Source organism: Diabrotica virgifera, chromosome 8 (assembly GCF_917563875.1).
Source record: "Diabrotica virgifera virgifera chromosome 8, PGI_DIABVI_V3a".
Classification (NCBI taxonomy): domain Eukaryota; kingdom Metazoa; phylum Arthropoda; class Insecta; order Coleoptera; family Chrysomelidae; genus Diabrotica; species Diabrotica virgifera.
This window is the reverse complement of record NC_065450.1, coordinates 218,683,201-218,695,236: the sequence shown is the minus strand read 5'-3', so window position 1 is coordinate 218,695,236 and position 12,036 is coordinate 218,683,201. Positions and strand designations below refer to the sequence as shown.

The following is a 12,036-nucleotide window of genomic DNA, read 5'->3' as shown; positions in this document are numbered from 1 at the left end:
AGTTTGCACGGGTAACAATAAACAGCTTTAACATGTCTCTTCACCTCCATTGGGTTTTACTCTATAAGAGTTGCCGTTCCGTTTAATCTTCTATAATAAGCTTTTTCTCCAGCTTCATACATTTTTTTACAATTTTCTAAAGAATCGTTGGACTCTTTGGTTTAAAAGTTGTCACAGTTCTTATTTATCAGTCTTAAAATCAGACCATTTCGAAATCGCAGGTATTTCGTAGTCTTTTTCTCTATTTAAAAAATATGGTCCTCGATTATTTAGCGGATTTTAATTTGTTATTAATAAAAGGAAGCGTCCCTACGGGCCCCTGGGCGTCCGCCCCAAGCGCCCAATGGATAAAACGGCACTGTCTACATCGTTGAAATGGCACTTTTATACTAAATACGGCTGATTTTTATTTCGGACCGTTCGATACTATCCGGACATGGTAAGTATTTGGTCTTACATTTAGTTTACTCTCAAAATTAACACCCAACTCTGATTTAATATGTATGATATTTTAAAATATAAATGATGCATCCTCGATATGTTATAGACTAACTAATCGTGGTATTTTCTTTCTTTTGATTCTGTCGTAACCATATCCATACTGCATTCTGTTGAGGAATTTGCGACACTATTGGTTTCATTTAGCATAATTAGAGCCGCTTCTTTGATTTTTCTCGTTTTACCATATGATTCTTTCAGGACTATACATAATAGGTATACAAAGTTTCTATAAAATGTAAATTGTGTTTCTGTCAAATGTATTTGGGCGATCGTCAACAGAATAATGAATATTATGTTGATAACGGTAATAATTATTATTTGTAGGAAATAGTGCGTATCAAAATAATATTCTATAGGTCCAATAATAATATAAGCAACTTTTTTACCACGTTTTTATAAAATAATATATTTTATTTATGAGAATATTAATATTTATTTGTGCTATTTGATATTACCATATTTTATATTGTAATATAATCATCGATTATATTTAGATTTTTTGAAGTCAATACAACATACTTGGGGCCGAAATAATATGTACCGTGACGCGTAATATCGAGACGCGTGCAGTAACCTTGCTGTATACACTAATGTACACAATATATTATATACATAAAATGAAGTTATTTAAGTTAAGTTAAGAACAAACGGTATTTTAATTTTTTATAACTTTTTTATAACTCAAGAACGACTGGATCGATTTGGCTAATCTTGATTTAGAAATATTTGTAGAACTCCGTGGAGGATTTAAAAGGTGAGAAAATATGAAATAGACGAAGATATACACAGAAGATGGTTGGGAAAAAATTAAAAACAACATAAAAACACCAGCAAAAAGTCTTGGAGAAAGAAAAATAAATAAAAGTTCCAACCTTTTATTCATTTTAAAAACCACACACCTTTGCTATCAGACCAAATAAAATAAAAAAAAAAATTCCCAAAAAATAGGAATACCGTTTGGTATTACCATATTCCAGTACCTACTAATTTTCGCATATATTAAAAATTCTAATTAAATCGATTTAATAGCAGATATAAGTATTAGGGATTTTACAATATGGAAATAATAACACTGATTATGATTTATATGTGTACGTAGTTAGTAGTAAATAATTTTAATTTGATTTCCTAGATAATTTCAATAACTAGACACTTTTTCCGAGAACAGGATGTTTTAATTATATTTTCCAACGGTTTTTCTCCAATTGCGAAGGATGAGTAATGCATAAATGTAGAGATCTCAAGCTGATAAACTTAATGGACCAGCAAGATTTTTTCTACACTTCTAGTGAATGTAACGATTTCTAAGCTATTTCTAATATTTTATCTATATTTTATTTATCATTATCTCTTCATTTAATATACTATCTCTTCTGGTCTTTGGTTTCCAAATCCTTTATGATCCTTTGTTTATATAAATGAACTCCTTTGTTTATGATCCAAAGGGTACCCCCCGTTAAGATAGACAAAATTTCACTTTCAGAATTCAATTTTTTTAAATTTTTTACGTTCTGTACAATTAAAAAATGAGATAACGCGGATTTTTAGCTCGCCACCCCCTTACCCCTCCCTCCACAGCCAAAAACGTAGATTTTTAGATTTAATTTTTTTTAGTTGGGTTGTAATTGATCTAAAAATTTCAAAAAATTCACACATATAGCTGAGGCTTTTACAAAACATGTCCATTTTTTGGACCCTTAGACCGAGTGTACATAACCTCAAATTTTTTTTTAACTTTTTTAAAACCTATAACTTTTTTTTGGAGGGGGCTGTATGTCCAATTTTTTGTATTTTGTGTATTTTATCAAAAGCTATCTTTTTGATTTTTTCAGATTTTTCCGTCAGGTGCGACATCTTGAAAAATCCGGAAAACTGTTTTTTAAGGGGTTTTTAGGGATTTTCTCCATTTTATACACTGCAACATAGATCAACTCAAGGTTTTGTTAATAGATTATGTATAATTTGAAATAACTGAGTATTTTATAATTATCAAAAATTGGTCAAAACACCTTTAAACCCCCCAAAGACCATGTTTTTTTAAGTTATGTAAAGGTTTTTGCGGGCTTAATGATATTTTTTGAGATCGATACAGCCTGAATATTTTTTTTTTATTTTTTTACGTTATATGTGATTAAAAAATAAGACTAATCGCATTTGTAGCCCACCACACCCTCCCCCTGCCACCACAAAAATGTTAATTTTTCTATTTTTTTTGTTTAAAGTTGCAATTAATTTAAAATTTTTATGAGGCTTCTACAAAACATATCAATTTTTTATAGACCCGTGTAGGTCGAGTCTACAATACATATAACCTCAATTTTTTTTTTATTTTTTTAAAACGTATTTTTGACTTCCAATCGATATTTTTTTAAAACGTCCAATGAATATTGTACATCTTCCTCTCGCGGACGGCCGCTTCAATACATATGCTTAGCGCTCATTTTTAATTATTAAAAATAATAGTTAGAAATAAAATAATGACAAAAATTTCTTTAGGCTATTGCAGGGGGCTTTAAACTTTGAGTTGGTCACTTTATGACTATTTCGCGTTTTTCAAATTTGAAATTGAATGTAACTCGACAACAGTCAATTTTATAAAAAAATCACAAGATACCTTTTTTGCTCAGTTTGATCCAGAGAATCTAAAACAAATTTGTCCGAAGTGAAAAAATTGATTTTTTGAATTCGTTTAAAAAAATGTTTAAACAATTTTCCGATCGCGGTATTGCCTGGCACCTTGTGGATTTGTTATAAGGACCAAACGTAGATGGTTTGTAAAATACACAAAACAAAAAAAAATTAGTAGCCATCGCCAAAAAAAGTTATACGTACCTATTAAAAAACAAAAAAAAATGAGGTTATAATATGTACACTCGACCTTCGGGTCCATTAAAATAGATGTTCTGTAAAAACCTCAGCTGTGCGTGTGAATTTTTTGTAATTTATAATTTAATAATTACTAACTATTCTAAATGCGAAATAAGCCAAAATTTAACTAAAATATGATTTTATTAACGTTTCGCCGTCCATCACGGACGTCGTTGTCAAAATACAAAATATTAATAAATTAAACAAAAATGTTGCTTGGTAAAAAAATCTTCTAATAATTTAATTTAATCTGACTTATTTATATAGATCGACCCAAACCATTTTTTCAGTGCGTCACAGATTATCGAATTCTCTCTATCGCATTACAGATGGAAAATAAAATCATTTTTTAGTTAAATTGTGGTTTACTTCCCATTTAGAATAGTTAATTACAAAAATGCCACAAAAAAATAGCTTCAGAACAACATTTATAATTTAATTGCAACCAATTTAATTGCAAACCAAAAAATAAAATCGAAAAATTGACATTTTTGGCTGTGGGGGAGGGGGAATAGGGGAAGTGGGCTAAAATTGCGGTGAGTCCTAATTTTTTAAAATCATATAGAACGTAAAAAAATTTAAAAAAAATTCAGGCTGTATCTACCTCAAAAAATATAATTAGACCCGCCAAAATCCTTACAAAACTTTAAACAAACATGGTTTTTGGGGGGTTTAAAAGTGTTTGGCCCAATTTTTGAATATCCTAATAAACTCAGTTATTTCAAATTATACATAATCTATTAACAAAACCTTGAGTTGATCTATGTTGCTGTCTATAAAATAGAGAAAATCCCCAAAACCCCCCTAAAAAAACAGTTTTCCGAATTTTTCAAGATGGCGCACCTGACGGAAAAATCTGAAAAAAATCAGAGAGATAGCTTGTGATAAAATACACGAAATGCAAAAAAATTGGACCTGCAGCCCCCTCCAAAAAAAAGTTATAGGTTTTAAAAAGTTAAAAAAAATTTGAGGTTATGTACACTCGACCTAAGGGTCTATAAAAAATGGAAATATTTTGTAAAAGCCTCAACTATACGTGTGAATTTTTTGAAATTTTTAAATCAATTGCAACCCAACTAAAAAAAAATAAATCTAAAAATCTACGTTTTTGGCTGTGGGGGGAGGGGTAGGGGGGGGGGGGTGGCGAGCTAAAAATCCGCGTTATCTCATTTTCTAATTGCACAGAACGTAAAAAAAATAAAAAAATTGAATTCTGAGAGTGGGGGCATTTTGCCTATCTTAACGGGGGGTACCCTTTCTACTGCATAATATGTCATGATACTTCGTACTATTGTTTGATATATAATTTCTTTTTGCTTTTTCTTTCTTGTTTTTTTCCATATTACACTATGGAGTTCTCTTATACAAGATGTTTGTCCCAATTTACTTTTGATCTCTTCTTCTGTTTTTGCATTTTTCGACATTATAAAACCCAAATATTTAAATTTCTTCGATTCTTTTATTTCTAAGTGTTCTTCCATTTCCCAACTTTTAACGTCTTTTTCGATGTTGCTATGTATTCCGTTTTCTTCATATCTATTTCCATGCCCATCTTTTCGTATTCCTCTTTTAGCTTTCTTACCATGTAACTAATATATTTCTCATCTTGAGCCATATGACCATCTGGCCGTCTGCGAAAAACAATGTGTAGAGATTTTCGTTCCTTATCAGTATTCCCGTACCCCTACATTTTGACTTCCAAGTTGTTAGTGGGTGTTCTAAAAAATTATAAATAGAGTTGGTAACGTTGGACATCCCTGTAGTAGCCCTTTTGCTGTTTTGAAGTTGGTAATTTAAAACGGGAGATATTAACAGAACTTCATCCACGATTTTCTAAGTCCTGCCCTTTGCAATACTGGAAGGTTAGAAAAATACTTACAATTTATGGAAAAATCCACGGGTTTCCTATGACATTTTCCTGTGAAAATTAGATTTTTCATGAGGAAAAAAATGGGGAGTTGCGATGAATTTCTGAGTCCTGCCATATCCATAGAATGACAGGATACTATCAATTTTATGAAGAAAATTTTTTGGGCAGGAGGGTTTCAAAAGGACTAAGGGAGTATATAGATAGAGGTCTGGATCACGCGTATGAAAAAAAAGTTGATTAATAGCAAGTTGAAAATTTGTTAATAGCTTAAGGGTGTCTAGTCGGATAAACTTTGATATATGGGAACACTGAAACAGGGGCAGTTTTAATTGTAGAACAGGTTAAAAATTTGGAACGGTCATACCACGAAAACTGCACATTTATTTTGTCCGACAGAACAGACTTAAACTCTCCGAACACAAATTAAACTCTCATGCAAAAATCAGACTGCTATTTATCACCTGTCATAATTCCTGTCATTTGACATATTCTACATGTTCCACTCATTAAAACGCCCATTTGGTGATAAATAGCAGTCTGATTTTTGCATGAGAGTTTAATCTCTGTTCGAAGAGGTTAAGTCTGTTCTGTAGAGCAAAATACATGTGCCGTTTTCGTGGTCTGACCGTTCCAAATTTTTAACCTGTTCCATAACTAAAACTTCCCCTGTTCCAGTGTTCCCATATTTCAAAGTTTGTCCGACTAGACACCCTTAAGCTATTAACAAATTTTCAGCTTGCTATTAATCAACTTTTTTTTCATACGCGGGATCAAGACATACAAACATACATACAAACATTTAATGAAAATAATGAAATTTTCATAATTTTCTGAGTCCTGCCATCTTAATCAATTAAACATAATTATTTGAATATGATCGAAAAAAATGTTGGCATGACGTCTCCTAATGTTTAACTGCACTTGTCCCTTTTAAAATTCTGTAGAAAATGTTCACCCTGGTTCCGTGATTTTCTGAGTCATAAAATACATTTTATTATAAAATAAATAATTTAAGTAGACATTATTTAAAATGGCAGGATGTTTAGTTACACCTTTTTTCCTATACATAGTTAAAAAATGTGTAAGAAATGTGGAAAGTTACACGATTTTCTGAGTCATGCCATTTTGCACATATCTCAAGAATGTTAATATAAAGCTCTTTACAAAGAGGCAATATGGTTGTGTAGTTATTTCGTGTATAAAAATAAAATTTTAAGTCTGTAAAATTATTGCTGGTTGTTATACAAACATATTCATATCACCACAATTTTCTGAGTCATGACATGTCAAGTATGCTTAAAAAACACTAATCTAAAACCGTTTACAACGTGGCAGGATAATCGCAAAGATATTTAATACAAAAAAAATTAATTTTTATATCGTTAAAACAATCGTACGGTATTAAATATTATTTTCCTGAGTAATGTCTCGGATTTTTACACACCTTTCAAATCTAGCCAAACTGTAAGATCTTTATTTTAAGTGATTAGATCATATTTGTATCTAAGTAAACGTAATAAAATTAATAGGAAGAAAATCAATAATTTTACAATTTTATTAATTGGTTATAGTAGGGATTGTACCTATTATACAGGGTGTCCAGAAACTCTTCTAACAAACGAAGCCCGGAGATTCCTCAGATAATTTTAAGAAAATTTAACTCAATTCACCTAGTCCGAAAATGCTCTAAGGAAGCTAAAGCTCTTTAAAGATGGCTTATTGTAATTAGTTTTTTTTAAATAGCTCCAGAACACTTCTGTTTAGAAAAACGAAAATTGGTACTCCTGTTTATCTTTCAGAGATAAATCGATTCCATCAATTATTGTCAATTTTTAGTACCGGTCATAGGTGTCCGTTTAGGGTAGGGAAACGGATATTTTATCGCATAACTTTTCTGTGTTTAACTTTTAAGCATTTTTGACACTGGATTATTAAACTATGGGATATTCTTGTACTAAAAGCTACTCTTGCTTTAAGTCGGTAGGATGCGCCAGGTTCTAGAAAAATCGATTTGAAAAATTTTGCGGTTTTTGAACATGAAAAAAAAAAAAATAAAAAAAAACTATTTAGAAAAACGAAAACTGGTACTTTTATTTCTCTTCCAGAGATGAATCTATTTTATCAATTGTGAATTTCTAGTATCGGTCATAGGCGTCCGTCTTGGGTAGATCAACGAAATCTCATAACTTGCTTTAATTTTTAAGCATTTTTGATAGTAGAGTATTAAATTATGAGGTATTCTAGCACTAAAAGTTACTCTTGCTTTAAGTCGATAAATACACTGTTTCTTTTTATTTTTTTATTTAAATTTTCCTTAAATTCAAAATACGACAAATTTTAAAATTGATTTTTCAAGAAAACGGTGCATCCTACCGACTTAAATCAAGAGTACCTTTTAGTACTAGAATACCTCACAATTTAATAATATAGTGTCAAAAATGCTTAAAAGTTAAAGACAAAAAAGTTATGCGATAAAATAACCGTTGTCCTACCCAAAACGGACTCCTATGACCGGTACTAGAGATTCGCAATTGATGAAATCGATTTATCTCTGGAAGATAAAAAGGCGTACCAGTTTTTGTGTATCGAAATGGAAGCGTTCTAGAGATATAAAAAAAAAACTAAATACAAGGCGCCATCTTCAAAGAGCTCTAGCTCCCTTAGGAAACATTTTTGGATTGGGTGAATTGTGTTAAATTGTCTTAAAATGATCTTAGGAATCTTAAAATTATATACAGGGTGTTCTATTTAAAAAAACATAGTTTTGTGTCGCCCTGTCAATACGGGTTGCCCTGTACATTAGAAAATATTTTTAAATTATATTCCTATCTTTGCCCCACGTTTTATCTAAATAACTTTTTTTCGTATCTCTTACGACAAACGAGTAATTGGACTTTGTCACACTAATGCCCCACCCTGTATACGAAATAACTATAAAACCATCCTGCCTCTTTGTAAATAGTATGATTCTTGAAACATATGCAAAATGGCATGACTCAGAACATCGTGGAATTTTTCACGAATTTTCTTACAAATCTAGGACTCCTGCCGTCTTACAAGAACCGGTTAACCTTCCTGCCGAGTACCGAAAAAGTATTGATTGCATTTGAGCATTAAAACTTTTAAAGGCAGGACTCAGAAAATCACGGAATCAGGGTGAAAATTTTCAGCAGAATTTTCCAAGCGACAAGTATACTTAAACATTAGGAGACGTCATGCCAATATTTTTTTTGATCATTTTGAAATAAATATGTTTAATTTATTTAGTTGGCAGGACCCAGAAAATCATGAAAATTTCATTATTTTCCTTACATGTTTGTATACATATATGTATACTCCGTTAGCCCGTTTGCAACCCTCCTGCCCAAAAATTTTTGGTCCTGTCATTCTACGGATATGGCAGGACTCAGAAATTCATCGCAAAACCCTATTTTTATTTTTTTGGAAAATCTAGTTTTTACAGGGAAATGTCACAGGAAATTTGCGAATGTTTTCACAGATTGTAAGTACTTCGTCTACCCTTCCAGTATTGCAAAAGGCAGGACTGAGAAAATCGTGGCTGAACTTCTGTATAATATCTCCTGGTCTAATTATCTTGTTTTCGATTTTTATATATACGTCATTTCCTCATTTCATAACTAATACAACTTTTCGACATGTTATAACTAAAATAAACATCCACCCTTCCAAAATGATCGACGTGAGAACACTTGGCTTGATAAACATAACACAAAAAATCACAATATGGAATGGAATTATCGAAAATTAGAAGTCAAATACAACCAATAGTCCAGTAGCATTAGACAAAAACGGCCTAACTTTGCATGACAAGCTACCCCAAATTGTATTCTTCACCCTGAATTTAAAGGAGAACTGTGTTGGCTTAAAATTTCAGCCATTTTACTTCTAAACAAAAATGGCAAAGACTGAAATTGTTCCAAATTTACAATTTATTCTTAACAATTTTTTTCGTGCGGTCCATATTATCCGAGCTAAGGGGGGGAAATACTAACAAAGCAAAGACAAAAAGAAAATTGTGTGGAGAGAAATGGATTGGTCGAAAGAATCTTTCATGGCTGCATGCTATTAGACAACGGTGTGGAAAGACGAGGGTTTCAGAAAATTGTAAACTTGATGAAGGCTAACGTCTGAATACATACACGGTACTTAAAGAAGAAGTCCAAAATCCACAAAGGATTGTCGAGCCAATCATGATGATGATGGTGTACGTCTGTAAATTAAGGTTTACAGATGACATAGTGTTATGTAATACATCTGTCAAGGAAGTACGAATACACGTGAGGGAGAAAATCGGGGAACACTAGGCATAGCCCAGTAAATGAACGGGAAATTCGGCGATACCGTGTAATTTTCAGGGGCAACTCAGAATTGCATGAAAATTTGGGTTTAGGTTCTACTTACCCTCCACTTCAAAGTTGAAATTGTGCCGTTGGTTGGTTTTACTTGGGGGGTGACAGTCACCCCTTCTCGGGGGTGAAAAAACATACATTCAAGATAAGACCGGAAATGGATAAAATGACTAATTCTAAGCAACTTTTGTTCTATAGAGTTTTTTACGTAAGTCAATACTTTTCGAGTAATTTGCCATTGAAAATGTTGATTTTTCAACAAAAAACTACGTTTTCAGACGGTTTTTCGCAAATAACTCAAAAAGTAAATATTTTATCGAAACAAATATCCTTAGCAAAAGTGTAGCTTATACAAAACCCAAAAAATGGTGTATCAGTAAAAGCATTGTATAACTAGACCCTGTGTAAATAAACAATGGTAAAAGTCTATCAATCAAATAAAAATAAAGTTGTAGCTGATGAAAAATACGTTCTTATTCGTCTAATTCCAAATCGAATATTTCAAGGTGAAATCACCGAAAAACAGCACTTTTCGGGAAAACCCATTTAAACTGTTTTAAAGTGTTTATAAAAAGCTTTGTTTTAATTGTTAACAAAATTTTTACCATTAAAAATAAGCGAGTTACGCTCAACATAAAGTTGGCCCTCTTTTTATTTGTAAAAAATCATGAAAATCTAGCCGTGTTTAGCTTCCCAAATGAAATTAATCGCTACCGCTTTACAAACAATTTACTTACCTATCTATTTTTTATATGATCTGTCAGTCTCACCAGTTTAGTGTTTATTTTTGAAAGAGATATAATTGAGAAAGCTTGAATGGGTCACTAATCACGAGTGTATGCAAATTTTGAACAGCCATATCTTAACCAATTTTTGTCTTACGGAGAAACAAAATGAAACTAGCATATCTATAATAGCAAAACCTACGTTTTTTTACTCTTTAAGATTTTTCTTATCACCAATACTTTTTAAGTTATTTTGAAAAAATTAAATTTTTTAAAAATTTTTAGAACATTTTTTTTTACTATAAAACCAAATGTTTTCCAAAATAAGCACTTCAAACCAATCAAACTTACAGATCATATAAACAATACATATACAGTTAAAATATATGGTAAATCCAAACGATTAATTTCATTTAGGGTGCTAAATAGAGGGAGGTTAGCACGATTTTTTTTACCAAAAAAAAGGGGCCAACATTTTTTTCAGTGTAACTCGTTTATTTTTGATGCTGTAAACTTTTGTAAAAAACAAATAACAAGCTTTTTCGATACTTTAAAAATGTTAATAAGGTTTTCCCGAAAAACGCTTCTTTCTTCGGTGATTTCGCGTTGAATTATTCGATTTGGAATTAGACGAATAAGAACGTATTTTTCATGAGCTACAACTTTGCCTCTACTCAATTTGTAGACTTTACTGGTACACCATTTTTTCGTTTTTTTTATAGGCTACACTTTTGCTAAAAATATTTTTTGCCATAAAATATTTATTTTTTGAGTTATTTGGGAAAAACGGTCTGAAAACGTAGTTTTTTTGTCGAAAAATCAACATTTTAAATCGCGAATAACTCGAAAAGTATTGACTTACGTAAAAAACTTTATAGAACAAAAGGTGCTTAAAATAAGTAAATTTGTCCATTACCGGCCTTATTTTAAACACGCGTTTTTCACCCCCCGAGAAGGGGTAAATGTCACCCCCCAAGTAAAAGCAACCAACGGCACAAATTCAACTTTGAAGTGGAGGGTAAGTAGAACCTAAATCCAAATTTTCATGCAATTCGGAGTTGCCCCTGGAAATTACACTCCAAAACGGTCATTTATTGGGCTAGCAGGGTTCATAGCGGGGAAAAGTTTGCTTAGATCCCATTATACGGTCGAACAATAAAAAAAGAATGGACAAACATAAATAGAGTAAAAGCACTCTACAGGAATAACAAGGTAGCTATCATGTGAAGGAATGGGTATACCAGTAAGAAATGAATACCTTTATTATATTGACTATATATCATAAGTTTTGCTGACGACCAAATAGTGATCACACAAAATGAAACGCACGAAAATGAACGGAACGAAAAAGATGATCTCAGTTTTATGATGAGGAAACTGGAAAAGCTGCAAAAACTGATGAGGAATATACAAAGAATGGGATGGAAATAAACCCAAAGAAAACTGAATACCTAACAACGGAGAATACAGAAATAAAACAGCGGGAAATAAAGAAGAATATAAAACACCTTGACATGAAGTATCTCATTTATGGGTGTAAAAATTGGATAATAAATAAAAAAACCGAAAACAAAATAAGAGCAACAGAGATCGAATTCCTATGTCAGAAGAGCAGACCAAAACGTTAGAGCAACAGAATAACAAAGTGGAGCCTGATAGGAAGAAGGAAAAGAGGCAAACTCTGAAGATCTTTCAGAGGTGA

The 12,036-nt window shown here is 31.7% G+C and overlaps 1 protein-coding gene across 3 annotated transcripts in view; it reads right to left on the bottom strand.

Annotated features, from left to right (window-relative positions):
- LOC114336430 (putative inorganic phosphate cotransporter) overlaps positions 1 to 12,036 on the bottom strand; it is a 76,517-nt gene that overhangs the window by 25,605 nt on the left and 38,876 nt on the right. The window lies entirely within an intron of this gene.